General features: G+C 44.0%; 1 long non-coding RNA gene across 10 annotated transcripts in view; it reads left to right on the forward strand.

Moving 5' to 3' along the window:
- The first annotated feature begins 668 nt into the window (after positions 1–668).
- Positions 669–21,957, forward strand: part of LOC310884337 — a 186,659-nt gene continuing 165,370 nt past the window's right edge. Inside the window, exons 1-5 of one of the 10 annotated variants that reach the window (XR_014574171.1) lie at positions 1,048–1,167; positions 1,779–1,919; positions 6,504–6,571; positions 6,903–7,004; positions 9,598–12,502. This is a non-coding gene — a long non-coding RNA (uncharacterized lncRNA). Of the gene's footprint in view, positions 1,190–1,778; positions 1,920–6,503; positions 6,572–6,902; positions 7,005–7,648; positions 8,587–9,597; positions 12,503–21,957 lie in introns of those variants that run through there. The other 9 variants (XR_014574172.1, XR_014574173.1, XR_014574164.1 and 6 more) reach the window with 9 other exon arrangements.

The following is a 21,957-nucleotide window of genomic DNA, read 5'->3' on the forward strand; positions in this document are numbered from 1 at the left end:
ATAGCAATGATGCAGGGGATTGGGAAAGCCTGCCTCCCGGTTTTATGCAAAACAACTGGGAAATTACATGCTTTCCGCCTGCAGAGATTTTGAATGGTAAGAGGGTTTCACTGGGTGGCGATGAGGAAAGCTTTCCATCACTCAGCATTTTCCCTCCCAGCACAGCCTGGGATTTCGGGAGCAGTCACGGAACGGGCGCTGGGGCTGCCATACAGCAGAGAACTTGCAGCTGCTCCGCAGGGTTGCTCATCCACATTCACAGCAAGCAGCAGCAGCCAAATCTCAATCAGCAGGACCTGGCAGAGCTCCCCCAGTTTTGGAGCCATCGTGTCACCTGTCTGATGCCAAAATGGTGTCCTCGCCCTGGTCACTCCACCTTGTCCACTCTATCGAGGAACAGTGAGGAGAAACACCCCGGAGCTTCTCCATCTTCTTCCCTCCTGGACAAAGAAAAGTTTTCTTACTCAACTGTATTTTGTGACAACAAAACTTTCTCAGGAAGAACCTAGAGTTTTTCTGCAAGTGCTTGTGCACTGGGTTTGCCCCACAGTATCAAGTGAAAGGTTTTCTTCTAGCTTTCTTGTTGTCTGCTTGCTTGGCAGTCGAACTGAAGTAATGTGTTAAGTCCTTTCAAAAACCTCTTTTTTATCTGGGATTCTGATGGAGACAGAGATTATGGTCCACAAAAGTGTCTATGTGACTTAAAAGCAGAAATCCAGGACTTTCAGTAGGCTTTAGTTTGTTAATCATGTTTTGCTGCATTCTGGGAATAATAAGTGTTTACTTATTTATGCTGTCTTTCATTTGAGCTTCTCAAAACTACATGTAGAAATTCCTTGACAAATCTTCAAAACAGGCACAGAATTAGATAAAAAGAGTTCTAGCCTTATTTTACAGAAACAGTGATTAAAAATAACACTTCTGATGCATTTTTGTTGTTGTTTGTTTGTTTATTTGTTTGTTTGTTTTTGGTTTGGGGTTTGGTTTGGTTTTGGCTGAGTAGCCATTGAAGAGGAATCTCAGGCCTATTAGATATCAATCAGTGGCATGATCAGCACCTGGCTGTTATAAAAGCCAGCAGGCTCTAACACCAGCTGGTTTGTAGAGCTGTGGAAAGTTGGAGGGTGTCAGTCGTGGTACCCTCTTAACAAGGCTGGGGTCAGCTTGGTGGGTCACCTCTCCGTTTCTGGTATCACAGACCAGTACTCTCGAGGGCTTTCTGGATGGCACATATTTCTACTTTTTGCTTACTGTGGGGTTGGTTTTTTTTGGTGCTTAAAGCAAGAGCTAAGGATGCTAGCAAGAGAGGTCTGTGTTAGAGGTGGATGACCCAGTAGGTCCAGGTAAAGAGCAATAACTGATGGCTGTATTATGGCATGGTTTCCAGCCATCCTATAGGTGTTTTCTAGTCTGTTACTAGTTGCACAGAGTTTGCAGAAGCTTTTGGGAACTATGCTGCTTGCTCAGCTAGAAGGTATGTGGGGAGCTACGTGTGAGTCCTCCCATGATTTGGTATGGAATAGTCTGTTGCCATGAATTAATTGGATGAGGAAGATAGACCTGTGCAATGACTGTTCTGTGAAGGGCATAGATAATGCTTATGGCTTCGCTTGCATTAATTCAGGGTGTTTTAAACTCCCAGGGGCTCTAGGCTCAGGAAAGCGATGGAACAAAAGCCGCCTTGTTTTATTGCACTTAAGTACTTCTGTTAACTAATAAACCGCACTTCAGATGTGGCATGACCTCAAGTACTCTTATTCCTCCTTTGTCAATCCAAGCCCTACATCTGCAGCCTCATTAGATGGTAAAGCAGCTTCATTAAGCCCTGCATGTAGAAGCAGAGCTGGTAGGTTTGTGGGCGCTGTGCAGCAGCCACAGGAGTCGGGAAAACCTCACTGAAGAGCAAGGTGATTCTGCAGGTAGGTACTGGCTTCCGATATCATTAAAATGGGTGGTATCAGGCTTAATGAATTGAGGCTGGGGCCCTGCCCTGGCCTGCAGGACCTGTTCAGCTACTGAGCTCCATGTGCAGAAGATTTGTCATCCAAGGGATGGAGGTGCTGAACAATGGCCATGTGTTTTTTGGGCTGCACGGCTCAGGGGCTGGGTAGGCACTGCTCCCTACCACACTGGCAGGGGGCCCTGTGGCACCTGCCTGGGGTGCCCCAGCACACCTGAGTTGTTCTGCATCATACCTCAGTGCTCCCGTGGGACAGGAACCAGACTTCAAAGGTTCAGGGTGAAGAGCTGGGTAAATAACTGGGCACAACTTACTTTACTTCTTAGACCCCTAAGAAGGGCCTAGTATTCTCTGTTACCAGAGATGTTCAGGCAGATATGTGTCCTAGCCCCTAATTCACACCTGCAATTTGAAGCTCCAGCTCTTTTTGCTTGGTGCTTTTTGACCTCTTCAGGGCTGTCTAGTACTGAAACAAAAAGCTGACATGGGACTGGGTCCTGGTCACAGCACAACCTCTGTCAAGCTGCCTCCACTACTCTAGTGCTGTTAAAGTCACCAGGTGTCTTGGCAGCAAGTGTGAAAGGCTCGGCTGGTGCTTGAGTGTCTGGGTGCTGGGAGGTGGGCAGGGTCTACCCAGCTCAGCACATCCCTTGCAGCACGCTGCTGACCGCAGGCCTCTGCTGACGGGGCTGTGGCTGTTCCAGGGTCAGCAGCTCCTCCCTCCCTGCCCGCAGCGGCGAGGATGTGTACTTTGGGCAAAGCCCGTCTTTGACCGGCTGGGCTCATGCCCTGCTGTTGTACTGGCCCTGATGGCAGCTGTTCCTGCAGCCCTGCGCTGCCCTGGGACAGAGACGCCCTCCGGGAGAGGTGTGGCAGTTTGCCTGCCCTGCTGCTCCTGTGTGCCACAACCGTGCTTGGCAGGAGCCTTGTACTGCTCCGTCCTCCATGGGGAGGAAGATTTACCATCTGTGCAGAGCACGTCTGCTGTTACTGTTAATTTTCTTTTCCCTCAGGGAAGCGTGAGGGTATTTGAATGCATTCTGGACATTGCCAAATCATAGGCAAAGTACACTTTCAAACCCTGCCTCTCACAGACAAGGCTGGATCCTCAGCTGGCACAGGCACCCTTTTAAATTATACATGTAGAAACAGTCCCCCAAACTTCATCCGGTTTCCTTCATTTATGTCTAGAAACCTAGAATTATAATCAGCACTAAATTGTGGCTGGAATTGTATTACACAATAGCTTAGATCCTTGTTGCTGCTTTTGAATTTTCATTTTCTATTTTTTTTCCCACATAATGTTATATGTAGTCCTCAAATGTATTCCTATAGCTGGAAGGTGAATATCACCTTCTTTAATATAGTTTAATGGGACATTCTTTCCCCTTCTAATCCCATGGAAATAGGAGTTATACTGGATAAAACTGCACATGAATATTACCGTAATTTTGCTCTGTGTCAAAGATACGATCTCGTAAGAGTTTGACTGTACCACTAATTTGAGAAAAGGGCACAAGCATTAAAGCGGAGGTATGTAACCTTTAGGAGTCCTTCAGTTTGTATGGAAGGTATCTGGAATGCAAATTGTTGGGCATTATACTCTGAAATGTTCCAATAACTTTTGAACTGCAAAATTATGTAACTGTCACTACTGTGGTCACATATACCCCTCCTCCCCATGCTGCTCTTCTGTACCAGACTGCAAATCTGAAACACTGCTTGTAAGGGAAAGATGAATGCTATTAGTATTCAAATGTATTTCCTTGTCCATATGAAAAATGGAAGACTTCATTTCTAAAAGTAATTTTAGTGTTGTTACCTATTTATGGTGGATTCTGCACTCAGCTTGTATGAAGTAGAAGTATAAATATTCTCTCTAACCAATGGCTAAATCTTGGCCCTGGCTTTAAGACTGTGCACTGGGATAGGTCCATGTGAATAGATATATTTCTAAGAGGAATTTTGTCTTTCTTTGTTGGGTCCTAGGAGGTGCAAAATCATCTTCTGCAGTTGTTTGAGGCATGCACTGCTCTGTGCAGCTAATATATGACTGTTGAAACAAATTTCCCCCCTGCTATCTTGCATGCTTGAACACTCATGTGGGAAGAAAGGATGATTCTTCGTGTTTATGGAAGGCTGGGGTTGATCACAGAATGGCTTGGGTTGGTCACAGAATGACTTGGGTTGGAAAGGACCTTAAAGATCATCTAGTTCCACCCCACCGCAGGCAATGATGCCACCCACTAGACCAGATTCCCCAGGGCCTTGTCCAGTCTGGCCTTGAACGCCTCTGGGGATGGGGCATCCACAACTTCTCTGGGCAACCTGTTCCAGTGCCTCACCACCCTTACAGTGAAGAATTTCCTCCTAACCTCTAATCTAATTCTCCTCTCTTTTAGTTTAAAACCTTTCCCTATTGTTCTATCATTACCTGTCTGAGCAAAAAGTTGCTCTCCATTTTTTATAAGCCTTCCTTCAGTATTGAAAGGCTGCTGTGAAGTCTCCACGGACCTTTCTCTTCTCCAGGCTGAACATCCCTGGCTCTCTCAGCCTTTCTTCAGAGGAGAAGAAACCTAGCTGACTTCTGTTTTGCATCTTCTCTAGACTCTTTTGAGACTACTGTGAGCCCAAGAAAGTGTCACTTGACTTTTCTGTGTTTTTTAACCCCCTGAATTCAGTAAATGTGACAACTCATTACAACATGCTCATCTGGGCACTGGTGCCATATGCGAATGCTTTCATAGTACTTTGAGGAACCTGATGTCCATTTACAATGGAAGGGGTTATATGTAATTTCTTCAAAGGCATAATTTCAAATCTTAATTATTGGCTAGCTACAGTAAAATGCTTCTTCCACTCAGAGCACAGAAATTTTCTTCTTTGACATCCATCTTTTTAATTCACACTCTTTTCCAGTAAGTAACAGAACAGGCTCAGTGGTCAGAACTCACCAGAATACTCCTGCTGATTCCATTTCCAAAACTGCTGATGATTTGCGGTACCTAACTTCTGTCAACTTTAAAAGGGGGGCATTCTCAGGAACTGAATGGTGGAGCAGTACCAAACAATCCCTGGTACAGCATCTCCAGCTGGGTACTGAAAAAGTAGAGGGATCTGAAATTGTGACTCAGATTACATAGGCTATGTATTAATTTATTTAGGAGCTTGACTCTTAGTGGATAAAACCCTCTTTGGCTGTGACAGCTGCTGGGAGCAATTGGAGCTCTGCATCTCTCTGGCATGTGCTCTGGTCTAAGATGTTTGTTGCATAACATTGTCATCCCAGGGACTCCTAAGACATCTCTCCTAACTTCCATTTTGACCAAAGGAGTTGTTTTTTTTTTTTTTTTTTTCCCTGCAAAATCTCAGGCTTAACTTCATTGGAAATGCAAAAATGCCAGGAATAAATGCTTTTTACAAACCTTAATCCACCTTTTTATCACTTATCAGAGCCTGTCATTCTGCCCTCCTGATATATAAATCTGGCCAGGCACAACACAAAAGCTCATATGCCAGCTGTTCACCACTGCACATGCATCTTCTGTGCTGCTGTCTCTGATGCCTTGGGAAAATGCTAACATTACAATTATCTTATGGTGGGTTTTAATGGAATGGGCTTTAAATGCTGACAGGTTTACCAAGTATTACAGCTCACTTTGAATCCTCAGTAGCCAAATTCAGCTTGCAGATTGTCAAGCATGACACAATTTGCATTTTTCTTAAAGAAAAAAGAGCATGGAAGAGCATTTGTGCTTGGTTTACAGGTCCCGGTAGTCATACATGGCTGCAGCAGAGGAAGTTGCTGCGTCTGTGCAGGAGGCACCTGCCCCAGAGCTCTCTGCGCCCAGCACACACCGCATCCTTGTGGGCAAAAAGCTCCGACGTGCGGAAGGACTCGGGGACCAAATCCCACTGAGTGGCACAGGGTAGCTCCAGAACTGGTGGTGCTGTTGGCAGAAGTACTCCCCCCAACCATTCCAGGCAGATCTGGTCTCTGTCTCGTGGGAGCTGGATACCAGCCATTGCCCCTCTGCCTCCCTGTCCCACCAGGCAGGGCAGGAAGGTTTTTCTGCTTCTCTGTCTTCCCAGGAAAAACAGGACAAAAAGGCTATATGGAAATATAAACAAAGTTTATGAATGTGGCTAAATGTGATGGAAGAGATGCTTGTAAATGTGGATAGAACTTGTCAGTGGCTCCTTAAAAGTGAATAATACCATTTTAATTTTTATCCTTGCTGCTATAGATAACAATAAGGTTATGTTGATGGAACCATCAAGTATAGTAAATGTTATAAGTATGATATGTTACTGCTAATTGTAGGCTAATTTAATAACAATGCATATGAAGAGGGCAATATTGCACTTTAATTCCCCATAGTAAATTTAATTGTATGGAAGAAGTGGAAGGCAAAGTGTTCTCAATAGAGTAAAATGATAGATACTGGGTTGCTCTTTCGGTACTGATTGCATTTCTGACTCCTTATGAGTCACTGCCATTTCACCTAATTAAGCGTCTCATCTGATATTTGTATGTTTACAGGGCAGAAGAAATTGGGGACTGATTGCTGGACAACAGCTCTGACTCTTCTATGTCAAAACAAAAATAAGGTGTGTGTCCCCCCCCCCCCCCCACTGAGGGAGGTAAGTTGAGAGTTGTATTGATGTAAAATGTCAATGGGACCGTGCACAGGAATTACACTTCTGGAGGTCAGTGGAAAGATAAGCCCCTGGTTTTTCCTTTTCATCAGGTTGTGAGAAGTCAGAAGCTGCTACTCACTGAAACAATTTTTTTTAATAGCTTTTATTCCCACCCCCCGTAAATATTGTAATTTACAGACCTGAGAAAGGACCAAATTTAAGAGAAGTTTCATTGGTTTAAGTGAATTTCTATTGCTCTTTAATTCCAGTCTCAAATACTTTGTTCTTATTTGTACTGCAGTTGCCTTTAACAGTTCTGGGACGTTTGGGAATCTGCAAATGCCACTCGCGTTCCCCGCAAGGCCCCTCCAGGCTGTCGGGGCGTGGGGGTGCCCCAGTGCAGGTGAGCAGTCGGGCTGGGATGGGCTCCTGCCTCAGGGGGGGGACCGGGTGAGCCCCCTCCTCCCCAGACGTCGCGCCGGGGGTGCTCCGGGAGGTTATGAGCAAAAGTACCAAAATCCCACCAAGGGATCTTCCTGCCTGTTTTGAGGCCCAAAAAAACCTTTATGTTCAAACCTCATTTATGTTTGAATCTCTGTTGATGGGCACATCCTGTTGACACAGCCACTGCTCTGCGGTGGCACCTCAGCTGGCAGCACCCCAGCTGCTTTTGAGAAGACCTAAGTGACTACAAGAGAGCATTGTGGCTCAATAATATTTTGTTTATTCATTGATGATTCTGATTTTCTTCTAGCATGCTCTTTGGCTGTGTAAAAGAATTCAATTTGCAATTTTACATTATTTATATGACCATATTAAGCCATCTCTTCTGTGAAGGGAATTTTTCATCCTTTTGGAAAACCAAAAACTGATTTAGACTCTTAAATAGGAAAAAAATATTCATACTGACTGCCTTTCATCATTTGCATCAATTATAAATAGCAAAGGAGTTTTGAATACATTTATAATTTGATGAAAACACCTAACATAATTAGATTACTGTTAAATACAGCATGTGGAACACTTATTCATGTGTTTCTCTTTAAGCATGAGGTTGAATGCCACCTATTTTAACAGCATTTTTTCAAGCTGGAGCGTGGGAGATATTCCATTGTGCCCTGAAAAAGACACTGCTCTTGGATCAAGCCTCCTCCAGGGAGGAATGGCTCAACGCCCCATGCTGGGACCTGCAGGACTTCAAGTCTGGCTCTGCAGTTCTTGAGACACTAGCAATTGAACCTGTTTTTTACTTGCATATTCTTCCCAGAGGTGATTTTAACTTCCAGGTTCTGTAGAAAGAGATGAGGAAGTAATCAGACTCTGTACAGGATGGGGGACAGCCACTGGTAGATGTCTCCTTCTGGATGGAGCTTCCTGCTGGGAGCCCATGGGGAAGCCTCCCTCTCTGCTTTCTTCTCAGCTTGGGAAATGAGAGTGGAAACCAGTCCAGAAGGAAAGTAGCTCAGTGTTCCCAAAGCCTCTCCTTAAATTTATTTTATCCAAGAAACTCTTGGTTATTCTCCCCTTATCTCGCTCGTCTTACGTTCCACCACAAGCCATTTGGAAGAGATTTCCTCAGAGGCTACTAATTCTGACTGTTTCCTATTGTGTTTGCTAATTCTTCTAATGCCTTAAATCAATCTGATACAGATATTAGTGAGATAATGAGCATAGGCTCAAAAAACTTGGCTGCATCTCCAGTGACCGCAAGCATTTCATGGCCCTAATGGAGCATGCGTTCTATTGGGCACATCAGCTATTGCACATATACGTTTTTTTCTTGTTAAAGGTAATCTCATATGCTCCCTATTTGTTATAAAGAATGATTACAGAGAGGATTGCCTTTGAATAATGCAAATATTCCAGAGTCTTACAAAATGCAAAACTGTTGATAAATCAGTTGTAGCTGAAACAAAACTGAAACAAACTTAAAAATATGACTCCGGCCTTTTACCCAAGCTGAATAAATAATTTCTAGTAGAAAACATCGTAAGTGTATTTCCACTGAATGTCTGAGTTAATGCATGCAGTGGTGACTGTCCCTGACTAACGGGACAGTGCAGTGGCTGGCTGTGCTGGGGGTGAGGAGTGCGGGCGGGGGCGGCGCTGCCTGCCCTGGCGTTGCTGCATGCAGCTGGGGGGCAGCAGGTGGCCACGGCTCTGGGGGGGACTCCCTGGCTCCTGCAATGTGCAGCCCGTGCAAGTGGCTGAGCCGAAGGTAACTGGAGCACTAGAAGTTCCAACTCATAGATTTATTTTGAAAATACAACTTTGGAAAAGAAAAACAAAACAAAACACAGTGTTTTTAGAAGAAAATGGAATGTCTTGTGGATTTATACCTGGCAACTGCTGTTTACTTATTACACTCTAGTGACTGACAATGCTTTTCTTGGGTGCTATATGTCATCATCTTCAGAAAAAGAGTAAATTGTGCTTAAACCTCATTAAATTAGGCACAAACTGAAGAACTGATAAACAAAATGTTTCTGGAAAAAACAGGAGATTTTTCCTGGAAAAATTGAGAAAGTAGAATTGAAAGGAAGATTTTATTTTTTTATTTTTGAAATGTGGCAGAAACTCTACAGGCTCTTAGGTTCATCTGGAAATGTAAAAACTAATATATGAACAAAGTTATCCAGTCATTTATTATAGGTTTATTTCTCTCCTTTATATATACACTTGTGAACAAGACCACGTGTGCTTGTTTCGTAAGGGTGAAATGCAAGGGTTGTCGTTGCTAATTGGAAAACTATAGTTTCAGCTTAGTAACAATGAAAAAAGTGCACAACCCCACTTTTTCAATCAGACCAGTGTGTCTAATTAACACATGAGTGGGTTGCAGATTAGAAAACCACTTGTGTGTGTCTGTTTTCTTTCTCCAGCAACATGGCATTATGTCACTAGTAATGATTACTAGAATTTTTCAGGGTGCCAATGCTTATGCAGCAATATTAATATTCATTGTGTGGTTTATTTCTACCATTAAAATGGATCAGTGATGACAAGCCTGAGGATGCTGCACAGCTTGCATGTATTGGTAGCAATGAGCGCTCCTGTGCTGCTTAGATAATTCAGGAGCGTGCTGAGACTTGGGCAAACCTCCTGAGGATCCCTGACCCAAGGTAAAAGTAAAAATGTTTTCCTGTGGGACCTTTGCTATGACTTGGATGTATGTGACTGCTGAGAGCTTCAGAGTCTTGGAGTTAGCCTGGGTCATGATCATCATGTGCCTTGAAGATGGAGGCCAATGCCATCCCAAGACCAGAAATATAAATGAATTTTGGGTCTTAAGGACTTGAGAGCCTGCTGACTGCTTTTGCATGCTATATCATGGGGTGACAAAGTGATGCAGATATCCTCCTGTGGTTCAGGGGCCGTGGTCCCCCCTTTGAGCTCGAGCCAAGGACATTAACAGCCAGCATGGCCACAAGTGGAGGCTGCATCCCCTGGGCTGCAGGTGAGATGCACAGCCATGAGAGCCATGGCTTCCCCTGTAGCACCTGAGGTTTCCGAGGGCTGATGCTTTGCAACTCAAGAAATGACATTTAACGGCCCTCGAAAAGTAGGTTCACTGACTTCAGAGCCATGTAATGTGATGGCAGACTCATCTGAATTCAGTCCCATTTCAGAGGTTAAGACAGCTACTGTGTAATTTTTTCCCCATGAGGTGATAACTCTGCCCACCAGGTATACTGAGATTCACTCCTAAAGAAAGGTGTTTAAAAAAAAAAAAAAGGAAAAAAAAATGGCTTGGACTTGCAAAGCCTTCTGAGTAATCCCTGGTATGCTCTGCTCCTTGAGGGATTCCCGGTGTTTTGCAGAGGCAACAGCTCTCTTTCAGCAAAAGCAAAGTACTGCCAAATCCATGACATGTTGCTGTGGACAAGATTCCCTTCTGCTGCTGCTGGGGCTGGCAGTTAAAATTCTTGCTGAGCATCTTTGCCTTGAACCTGGTTCATCTCAGGCAACTTTGGTGACTGTCCTGCTGTCACCAACAACTCTGCATAAGCTTCCCAAAGGACAGTGGCAGCGGGGGCCCTGCCTGTGCCCCCAGCTACCACCTTGCTCCCTTCCCTCCCTGTGTTGCCCTGGAGCTTGGTGCTGATGCAGGTGTTCTCAAGTGACTTTGGAGCTGCAGCCAAGTGTTCCTGGCCAGCCAGGCATCCTTTGCAATGCATCCTTACAATTAACCTCACGGGGCAATGCTTGCCTCTCTCAGAGGGTGAGACTCCAGCCCAAGTTCTGCAGCCTTTTGTATTCTGTATCAGGCTTTCAAAGTTGCTGTTAGGATTCATTGTGGAAACTGTGCTAGGTTGTAAGGTAAAGCTGGACAAAATTTAAGTGTCAGGTGCAGAATCTGTAGAACAAAAAGCCTACAGAAGATAAAGGAGAACTAACAGTAGGCTTTTAGTTTAGTCAATTTCAGAGAAAACCGAAGAGACCATTTTTGGTCCTGGGAAGGTCAGGTTGTGTTTTTGCTTCTTTGATGTTGCCTATTAATGGCTGTTCCATTAGTTTAGTTCCAATAATGACTTGGTGCAGCTCTCCAGCTGGAGATTTCTTTCCCAGGAGTATTCTTCAAATGTGTTTCCAAATGCTCCTTCTACCCTTTAACGATCACTGGCTGCACCCTTGCACTTACCGTGGTGAAAATGGAGTTCCATGGCACCTTTGGACTAACGGAGTCACCATTTTGTAAGCTTTCTGGCTTCTTCCCAAAATCTATTTATGGACCACAGGATATTCAAAGTGCACGTGCCTGACTTGTAGGAAATCCAGCCTGATCATCTTGTGTGTTTGGAGTCTTTCCACAGTTCCAACAAGCTTGCTTTATCGATTGCTGGAGACACTTGTGACTTTTAAAAACCATTTATGGGTTTCATTAAAAGTTATTTCATTCAGGGGTTGACAGGATGATTCCTGGCTGTATTACCAGAAATCTAAGCACTGTACGGATAGGGAATAATAGGCACTATGGTAATGAAAAGCATCCTGCAAATATTCACATGTATGTAACTTTCACACTGCTAAACATGGTCCATTAGCTCTTGTGTGGATATACACATTACAGGGAGATGAAGATTCAGCAGGAAAGTGAAGGAGATAAAAATCTGCTGATTTGTGTCAGGAGACAGCCGCATACCCTGTCCCAGCACTACCAGGTACAGCAAGTGCTCTCAGCCACCCGAGGCAGTAGCTTGCAGTGGTGACATCTCCATCCATTCTGCAGCAAGCACATGCACGGTTTTAGGCCCAATTCTTGTGAAAAGAAAATACCACGTTCCCCTAAAACTGTGAAATGGTGAAGAAAATTGTTGCACATTAACACGAAATTAAGAGTTCTCAAAGATTTCATCAGGGAAGAATGTAATATTTTAAAGCAGCTTTCTCAACTGTGGTTTAAATTACATTTTAAAGATAAAGAGAAACATGATTAATTTTGGAAGCTGAAGAGGACGTGTGACCTTTTTTGTACAGTCTTGTTTATTTTGGGTAATAAACAGACATTCAGAAGATACACAGCACTACTTTATGAGGAAAACAGCGAGGAAGAAATCTGACTGGAGTGCAGATATAGGAGATTAGTCAATTAGCAGCACAAAGGAGAAATGCAAAGCGTGTACCAGTGCTGGAAAGAGACTGAATGGTCCCTTATCTGTCAGCTCATCAGATAGCAGTGCAGTTATTTCGAGACTGAGTTGTTAGAAAGAAAACGTTGTTCAGTAAAGAAAATATTCAGAAGGTTCTTTTTAATTTGGCAGAAAACGAGGCAATATGAGAAAGCTCTACCTGGCCTTATTACCTAAATTGGTACGTTTTCTTTCCTTAGGCTGGGGCTGTATTTTGTTTACGTTGCTGTTGAAAGCAGCTAACACTACGAGCTGTGTTTTGGCTTTGAGTCCCCTGGTTTGCAATGATTTTGGTGTGTGCACCCATGCCGGTGTGGGGCTGTTTCTCTCAGCCCCTCGGGGTGCCGGCAGGCTCCGCAGTTCTGTGGCTGTTGCCTGGCAGCTCTGCCCCCCACCAGCTGCACCCTGTCCCCCGGCAGTCAGCACAGTTGGGTATGTCCCAAAGGGCATTTGCTCGCAACTTGGCGGGATGTGTCATGGCTAAAAAATTAAATGCAGCAATGAAAGTGTCTGATCTATAACCATCGTGAGAGTATATGGCATCACCTCCCAGCTGATGTTAGTGCGCTTTGGCTTTTCGCTGAGAAGTTAACAGACTTGGCCACTGTCCTTTGGGTGAGTATGATGTAGCCAAGGGCTTTTCTTTGGCCCCAAGGCTCATCATCCTTAGTATCACAACCAAACTTGGTGTCGTTCCCGAAAGGGCCGCGTAACCTTAACAAAGCAGCGTCAGCATGAGTTACTCGTGTCAACAACACACCAAAAAGGAAGTCTTTTGTCTTCCCTTTCCCACCAGGGTTAACCAGCTTAGTTTAGAAAGGCTTCACCTGCCTGCTGGCACGTCAGCTGTGTCTCAGACAGGGTAATAAGGGGCTGGTGAGGGGGTGTTCCCGGGGGTGGGCAGAGTCTCCTCTCCTCAGTGAGGCGCTAGTTGTGCCCTGCCATGCTGGAGAGGTGCGTGAAGCGGTGGGCTCGGAGCCTGGCTCCCCTGACAGGAGGGAGTCCGGGCTGGTGGCCGGGGGGCAGAGGGGCTCTCAGCAGTGCTTCTGCTGTCGGCCTGTACTGAGGCTGAATGGCAACAGAGGAAATCCCTGACTGGATGAGAACTCTCAGCAGCTGCAGGCCTGCCCAGTCTTACAGGTTTATCAAATATCCATTTTTCTTGGTAAGTAAAATGCTCTCATTTGCTCTGCTTCGAGTTCTGGTAAAGGTTTCAGCTGGGGAAGGGGTTAAGATTCAGTAGGGGGAGCATACTGAGTTTTTTAATGGCTTTATCAAAAAGTGAAAACGTACTGTTTAGAAATCCAGCTGTCTTTGGGGGAAGTGCATTTACCTTAATGCATGTGCTGTGTCAGATGGCTTGCTGGCTGTTGAGCGTAGCCACCAGGCTGGTGAGGTGCTCAGCCCTGCGCATAACACCCCCGTACTCGGTGTTACCCTCCTTGAGAAAGCTGAGGCTGCCAGCCGAGCTGGGTCCCAGCCGCATGTTCTGCACGGCCCCTTCCCCTCTGACGTGCCCTGACGCTACGGGCCTGGTCTATCTTTACAGAAGAATGCGACAAGTCTGTTTAAATGTACCATAGACATTGCTTCTTCCTCCTCTGGTGAACGCAAATACCTGTATTTTTAATGTTTGCCTTGGTGTTAGTCGTGTTAGTGGTGTGGTATTGAAGGAATATGAAATGTGTTCGGTTAATATTGTATGTTCTCCTTTAAAACGCTTGAACCAGATGAGAACTAGGCAATGTGCAGCTGGGGCATTATTTAAATCGGTTTGGAAACCTCATGCTAATATTTAAATTACTTCTCAGTTTAATTGAAATATTTACTTCTGGGAAGGTAGAAGATAGAGTCAATACCATGAAGGTTTGGTTTGCAAGCAATGCCATTGCCACGTTGGGTGATAAATACCAACTTGCATAAAAAATAAATGTGTGGAAGCGTTTTCTCTAGAGGTTCAGCAATGAGAAAATAGTGAGTTAAAATGTTTCTTAGTTACGTGCTAGAAAAATTAGCAAAAGCCTGCATTAATTGAAATTCAGTTCTTTATGTATATTAGTTCCTTCTGGGATTCTTAGCAGTGAGAAAGAAACAGAGCAACAGATTAAACTAAATGTTGGCAATGACAGAGATAAATTGAGGGTTTAAAGCCTACATTGAGACAAATTACTAAAAACCTGCTTGCTCTTTTTTCTTGACTTCCTGTAAGAGCAAGTACTCGGTAACACAGCAGAACTGCTGTTTGTAAACTTGGCCGTGGTAGGTACAAAAGGGAATTTAAGCTTAGCGGATGCGACTCAGTGGCCCAGCTTTCCAGTGAGTGCATTAATGTTTTTTTCTGTAACTTGAAAGCAGGTGCTTTCAGCGTCCCTAGGCTGCCTCTTCTCGCAGTCTCTCCTCAGATTTCCTCTTTGCCCTGGTACCCTCCGTAACCCTGGGCAGGGCAGCGGTGCTTGTGGGCAGGGGCTGACCCGCAGCAGCCCTGGGTTGTGGTGCTGGGGCCGTGCTCTCACTGTGCATGGCAGAGCAGGGCTGCAACCCTGCGGGGCTCTGGGGCCTGGTGCAGTCACCAGGCTGAAAGCAGGAGATTTTCAGCATGTGTCAGCTTTGGGACTGGATCCAGAAAAGGTGTTCTTAAGGTCTTTGTGGTGCATTTGAAACAAAATGTGTATTTTATACATAGCTCAAGCAGAATAAGCCGATCTAGTATTTGGTAGTATAGTTCTGTTAGTGTCCATCCCCATTCCCCCTTACAGGTACTTAACTTAAGAATCTTCAACCGGATTAGTAGTAGTAGTAAATTTTAAATCAGCATAAATAATACAGAAATTAAAAATGAAGAAAGTTGGAATGGTTTGAAACATGGACACTATCAAAGTCTTTATCTGCCTTCTGAGGTTTCTGTATGTTGGTGATACACTGAAAATTATTTATAGAGCATGTGTGTACTATTGTTCCTAATTTAAATGTGTGCACTGACTGTTTTAAGACCCAGAGCCAGACCCACTGGAAGAGGATGGCTGTTCTGTGCTGTTAACAATGCTGATTGAAACGGGCATCTAGCCCAAATCATGCTGTTGTGGCACAGGAGAGTTCTTCATGGTCAGCACAGAGACATTTTTTACCACACACTGCAAAACAAGTGGAATTTACTTCTCTTGCTGGGTATGATTTTTCAGCAAGCTGTTCGGAAACTGTGTTATTGAGTTAGGATAAGCTAATTACTCCAAGATCTCAGCACTGATTAAGTTGTAGCTGTGGTATCCAGAAATTTAAGTGCAAGGTACAGTGAATTCAATGTCTGCAGTAGAGGGTGACTAATCTCTGGATGCTGTTGTTACTTCTGCACATTTTCTTGGTATTGGCTCAGCACCATCGATGTTCTCGTGGGATCAGTCCCCGCGCATAGAGAGCTGTCCGTGCGTCTCGATGGACGTGCAATGCTGGCAGCAGCCCTGGGTGGGCCAGGAGCTGGTCCTGCATTTGGGCTCAACATGTGGCTTCTGGGGTGAGCTTGGGCATCAGGTGTGGGGAAGGATGCTGGGGCTGGTGGCAGCTGCTCAGCAGTGCTGTGGCTGCACTGGGCCCCCACGCCTGGATCTCACCCACATGCTCCCTTCAAATTAAACAATGAGCACCTGCATTTATAAGAAAACAGTTGTTACTAAATTTGCTCAAATATTCAATTTGTTCCATTCCAAGGATTTCTAATCAATATTGCATTCTAGCAGAAAAATAATGTAATAAGCTGTTATTAGTATAATGTGTTTGTTGATGCTCACAACTGACAGTTAATCTTTATTTTAATTAATTCTCAGATTAGTTAAATAGAAAACATTCTGATTTTCCATTCTACTTTAAAAAAAAAAATTAAAAATTTACTATGCTTCCAGCACTGATAATGATGGGATAGACGAGACTTTTATGTTCTGATATATAGAGGAACAATTCTGGTTGCTCTAGTTCAAGCCATCCATAATCTAACAGCTTCTTGTAGAGGCTCAGTGGAAATGAGGTTTCTTGTGATGCCTTCCCAATATTTGCAGCTCCAGGCTGCAGGCATCAATCCCTGGTAGCTAGATTTCATTGAACAAAAAGCAAACACCTCTGTCCTGTCTTGTGCCATGTGATGTTTACTGAACGTTAGGTATCTGGGTTATCAATTTTTTCCACAGAGATAGTCTCAAACTTAACAAACAGGATTGTTACTTGCCCTAATTAAATGTATGCTTTTAAAATCAGTCCTCTGGTTTAAGTCCTCTACCTAAAACAACCTGAAATACTTTTATAGCTGATGAGAACTTGTTCTGCATTTTGAAGATGAGTTTGACAGGGGCACAGCAGAGCTTCTCTGAAGCTTTCTAAGTTGTTTGGTCTCCTGAATTTCTGTAAGGAGGTTAACAAAGTAGTTTTACACTACTAGTTAAACATTCTGTTCTACCGATGACTGGCCACATGTTTATGGTAATAACAAATAAAACGTTGTCAGCAATCCTTGGCAGAATAATGCAGAAGATACTTGGAAAATATTTTTGTTATACCTTCTGTATCTGGAGACTAAATAGAATTTCTGTAAGGGTTTGTAATGTTAAAAAACAAAAAAAATCAGAACTTATAGCTGTCGTGGATCTGAGTGGAAAACTTAGTTTGCTGTCCCAGAACAAATATGAGGTTTCAATTTGTTTATACTTCTTCATTTTCTTATATTGCTGTTACTTTAGATGAGAGATGAAAGGACAATTTGTGTGTGCATGAAAGTAATTAGTCTGAGCAAGAAAAGAGGCTGGTAAATGTTGCTTCACCTTCAGTCATTTCTCAAACAACCATAAGCTGAAATTGTAAACTTAACATACTTTGAACTAAAACAAAGCTTTTTTTTTTTTATAAATGCTACTTAGCAGTTGCATTCCCTGTCTCTCTCCTCCCCAGTCGACTTTCTTAATTTGGCACACTTTGCACGTTGCCTTTTTCCATAAGCAGCTTTTGACAAGGCAGGAGGAGTATGCAGCCAGAAATGTTCTTGTCAGCTTCTGATGTGAGGCACCACACCGCTGCCCAGTGTGCCTCAGTGACCTGCGCCAGGGAGCCAGAGGGTCCGTGAGATGTACTGACATTCCCTAGCAATGCAATTAGCTTGAGGTGCTACGTACTGGTTATGGGCATCAACACAAAACTCGAAGACAGCCTGAACAAAGCACTAGAAGCCTGGGGGAATATCCAGTGCTATCAAATTGCTGGACTGGATAGCCTAACAGGATTTCTGTCCCTGGCAATTAGGATTAATCCTGTTCACCCCTGGTAAAGAGTTGTCAAAGGCAGAACTTGCCTCTCCCCTTTCTGAATGAACCTAAGAAGAAATGAATGCATGCTGAAAGCCCAGGCCTGTTTCTGCCTTTGATAAAGCAGTTTAGTAATGACAGCAGTGGGTGAAATGGTATCTTCGACCAAAGAACACAGAATTTGCAGAGGCGTTAGGTATTTAGAATATTTGTCTAGTTGGTGTGTCACAGCATGAGGAAGACTTACCCTGATGAGTAATTTGTTTTTTGTTTGTTTGTTTGTTACAATCACATTTGAGAAAGCAACTTATTTTAGTTTCTATGAAACTTCAGAGTCTCTTTTCTCCACTGTATAGGTATTTAGCATTGGGAACTACTCCACCCACTCCAGGGACTTTAGGGACCTAGTATGTTGTGCAGCCTGCCATTACTACTCTGCTTTTCTACTGTGTTCCTGGCTTGCTTGCGTACAGTAGGAAACATGGACTCTCACGTTTAGTGTTTATCTACGTATTCTCCCTTGCAGACAATAGAGATTTTAATAGCAAGCCATTAGTGTTCCTCTTGCATGCTTCTCTCTTACACATGTTAGAGATCACTGGTGAGAACTATGTTGCTGTAGATAGAAAGGGTTAGAAAATGGCCATCAAATTTCATAGTGGAAGCTGAAAATTAGTCATGCTTAATTTTAATGTCATGTAATCTCCCAGTAAGCTCTTCTAGTTGAGGCAATTACAAGTGAACACCTTCACAGAAATCTCCTCCCGTGTGTGTCACTGCCAATGTTCCATGGTGTTTCTGCTATGTGAGTTGCTACAGGAACTTTTGGTTTAAAGGTGAGAGGCTTACTGGAGCCTCTCACAGCAGCCATTAAAATAAGCACATACGTAAGACTATCACTTTTTTGGAAAAGGCCCTTTAGGCAAGGAATGTTTGTGCTTGCTATGTCTCTCTCAGCTTGAGGTGCAATCTCTCCTTCAAGCAAGCCATGCACACTGGTGCTGTATCAGTTACTATGCTTGCTGCAGACTGTGGGGATGCTCACCTAGTTTCCATGCCTCCAGGCACTGCTGGTGGAACAGGTTCCAGCAATATATCCTGTAAGACAAGCGCTTCGGGTAATAAGGACTGTGCCTGCTTGACCATGTTGTTTGCTCTATGGAACCTTTCAGTAGCTCTGTTTCAAGGGGCTTGCCAGCAGCGTAACCTACAGCAACATCCCGGCCTGGCTGCAGCAGGAGCCCAGGTCCACCAGATGGGGATGGTTTAAAAAACAAAACAACAAAAAAAAGAAATTACTTTAATCATCACCTGATCTGCTCCTTGAGACAATTTTGTCTGAACTTCACAGTATCTCCAGATTTTTGTATGGTACATCAGGTCAGCAATAGAGGAGGACACAGCCTTAAGTTAGTCCAGACTAATGCATAATAGGTCCACTCCAGGTGCATCATATTTATTGTTGTAGTAATAAAACAGAGGCACTTAATTTGCTGTTTTCTAATTGGGATTAAATTGTCATAATTACGTCTAAAAACTAAAATGATACTCCTATTTGCTCCCCTCAGACTACTACTATGCCAGAAAAAAACTTGCAAGTAGACATTTTGGCAGACTGCATCCTTAGTCAATGACAAACCTGCAGCTACACAGTGTTAGGCAAAATTAAAATGCTTAACTTTTTTTTTTTTTGAAAAACCTGATGCGTGTTGTGGGTAATATTGGTGGTACGAAGGAGGTTGGGCTAGATGATCTTGGAGGTCTTTTCCAACTTTTATGATTCTGTGTTTGTGGTCTGGCAGATTTCTGAGTGATATGTACGTGTTCAATATTGAGGAGAAAAATACGTGTTTGTTTGGGGTCACTTTTTTTCCCTTCTCTGCTATTTAATATTTATGATGTAAGTTGCTCTATCAAAATGCTAAATAATTGTGACCTGTATAGGCAAGGAGTTTTATTTAACCTTTGAAAACTGTATTTACATGTTTTAATATATATATGAATAATGCATAAAGTTAGGCACTAAGGTTATTTTCAAAGCCAGTCATTTCAGAATCAAGCTGTAGGAAACAACAGAAGAGTGGTTTTTTTTTTTTTTTCCTTTTGTACTTTACCTTTTTTAATTCTCCAAGATTCAGGAAATAACATTGAAGTCTTATGCCATTGGGATTTCTCACTAAACTTCAAAGCTTAATTTAGTCTCTGCTAGAATGAAGAGAGGCATAAAACAGGCACAGTGGAATCTGTTTAACCGAGTGGCTGCAAAAGAAATATAGTTTAGAAGAAAACAAGTGTTCTGCACAATCGTTTAACAACAACAACAAAAAAAAAGGTGGAGTGCAGTTGCAGAGGTACCTGGGTCCCTTGGGAGGCTGCTCAGTGCAGGTACTGCTCCAGTGCGTGGAGGGGCGTGGGGCTGCCCTGGGGCTGGTCCCAGCCCTGCACACCCCGAGGCAGTGCGGTGGCCCCACACTGGCTTCTCCTTCCAGGGGACCAGAGGCAAGGCCAAACCTCCTGGTCCCTGCCTGAAGGACGGGACCCCGATGGTGCATGTGGCTATGTGCACACCTACCTGCATGTGTATAACAATTTTCTACAGCATCATTTTAATAGAGTATGTCAGCATGGAAGATTTGGCTTATTTTCCAGCATATTTGATGCTTCATGAAGGATGCAGTTTTACTTCAGACTGCTCCTTTATAAGCCCACTCGTCAAAGAAATGTTCTTGTCATTAGCAAGGTGTTTCTTTTAAATCATTCCCCTATCTGTATTTTTTATCCATTGTGACATGAATTTTCTTCTATGAAATGAGCTGTGTAATTTTGCTAAGGCAGTGCTAAGTGCTTTATTTTAGAAGCATTACAGGTTAATGCAGACTTTCAACCAATCTTACAAAAACAAAGGCTATGATCGTTTGTTCTGCCTCTGCAGTGGTTTTATGATAATTGCTTGTAATCCAGTCAATGCATATCTGCAGGAAGTGCTCTATTTACGCAGTATTTCTTCTGACACACCCCACTGATACAGAACTGACCTTGAAAAATCTCTCCACTATGGTCCACACGAGGAAATTATTCTCCCTTTCAATAATTTTAAGAGCTTGTGATTGCATAGCATCTCCAGTCTGAAAATATCGATGTTCCACACTTGGCACCACTGAAAGGCTGCAGCAGTAGCCAGGTGGGCAGCCAGATGTTACTCGCTGCACAAGGGCAGGACTTGAAGGATCACTGGCCAAGGCTTGGGTGAGCCTTGAACCTCAGCAAAATACCGAGTAGCGTCCCCAGGGTGGGCAGGAGATGGTTTCTGGCTGGGCTAAGTGATGCCACCCACTCCAGCCCTGGCTTTCTCCAGGGAATGGGGCTGTAGGATTTCTTGGCAAATGCCCTCACATGCAACTTGGTCGTACGGGAGGCACTTGGGTAGCAAGGAGGTCGTCCCCGCAGCGACTTGCGGCTGGCTGAGGTTCCCCAGATCTATTGCCAACCCACTCGTAACAGTGCAGCACTGCCGCAGCAGGCCCCTGCTCTGCTGTCTGTGAAGCGAAGTTAGCTTCGCTGGCAGGAATGAGCAGGCTTGATGCACGCCGCTGGCATGTCCTTATGCTTTAAAAGTAGGTTAAATATTGGCCTCTCCTGCCACTGGCTAGTTCCAAGGATCTGTCCTCTGCCTGGGGCAGCGGTAACTCTGAGATTCATGGCCCCTTCCTGTGCTGCTCATCTCCATGCTGGCTCTGCCTTTCTGGAGGTGCCGAGGGCTCGGTCCCCAGGCGAGGGCTGCTTCCTCTGCTGCTTCCATGGCTGGTCCTGGCGCGGGGCACAGAAAGGGATGGAGCCTTGGGCCATGGTCCGAGGAGCAGGCTCCAAAAATGGGGCTGAGACGAAGCTCTGCAGGGAATGGAGAGGGGAGGAAGTCTGGCTTGATGAAATGGGAGAGCATTAATGAGAATTAATTTCATTTAAAAATCTTTAGGCCTATCACAGCATTTTAACTGTTGCATAAAACATTTCATTTTAATAATGTACTTTAGTCATATTTCTTTTCATTTATGGGAGTGTTTGACACCATTTTATGTGACTAAGAGCAGGCTTTCTCTTTTTTTTCTTTGCTGCTGTTACAGATGGCTTGGTCCATACTGGATCCATTTACAACGCTTATGCCCCATGTGTGGAACTTCTGTAATTTCTGATAAGATTCTTGCATTTTCTTGAGCATGCGTGTGAGTTGCTGTATTTGTGAGAAGGTGCGCATTATGTCACCTTCTGAGAACCTGGTGGATTGGAACCAAACAGTGGCGTACAAGTGGCGGACTGAGTATTGCAATAAGAAAAACTTCTGAGCTAAGAGCTGTTAATTGAGAATAGAGATGCTATAAGGAAAAACAAATGCTGGGAAAAAGATGTTTGCTTGTCTGAGTATGAAGAAGGCTGAAAAAAAAATGCCTTT

The sequence above is a fragment of the Anser anser genome (assembly GCF_964211835.1).
Source record: "Anser anser genome assembly, chromosome: 20".
Lineage (NCBI taxonomy): Eukaryota > Metazoa > Chordata > Aves > Anseriformes > Anatidae > Anser > Anser anser.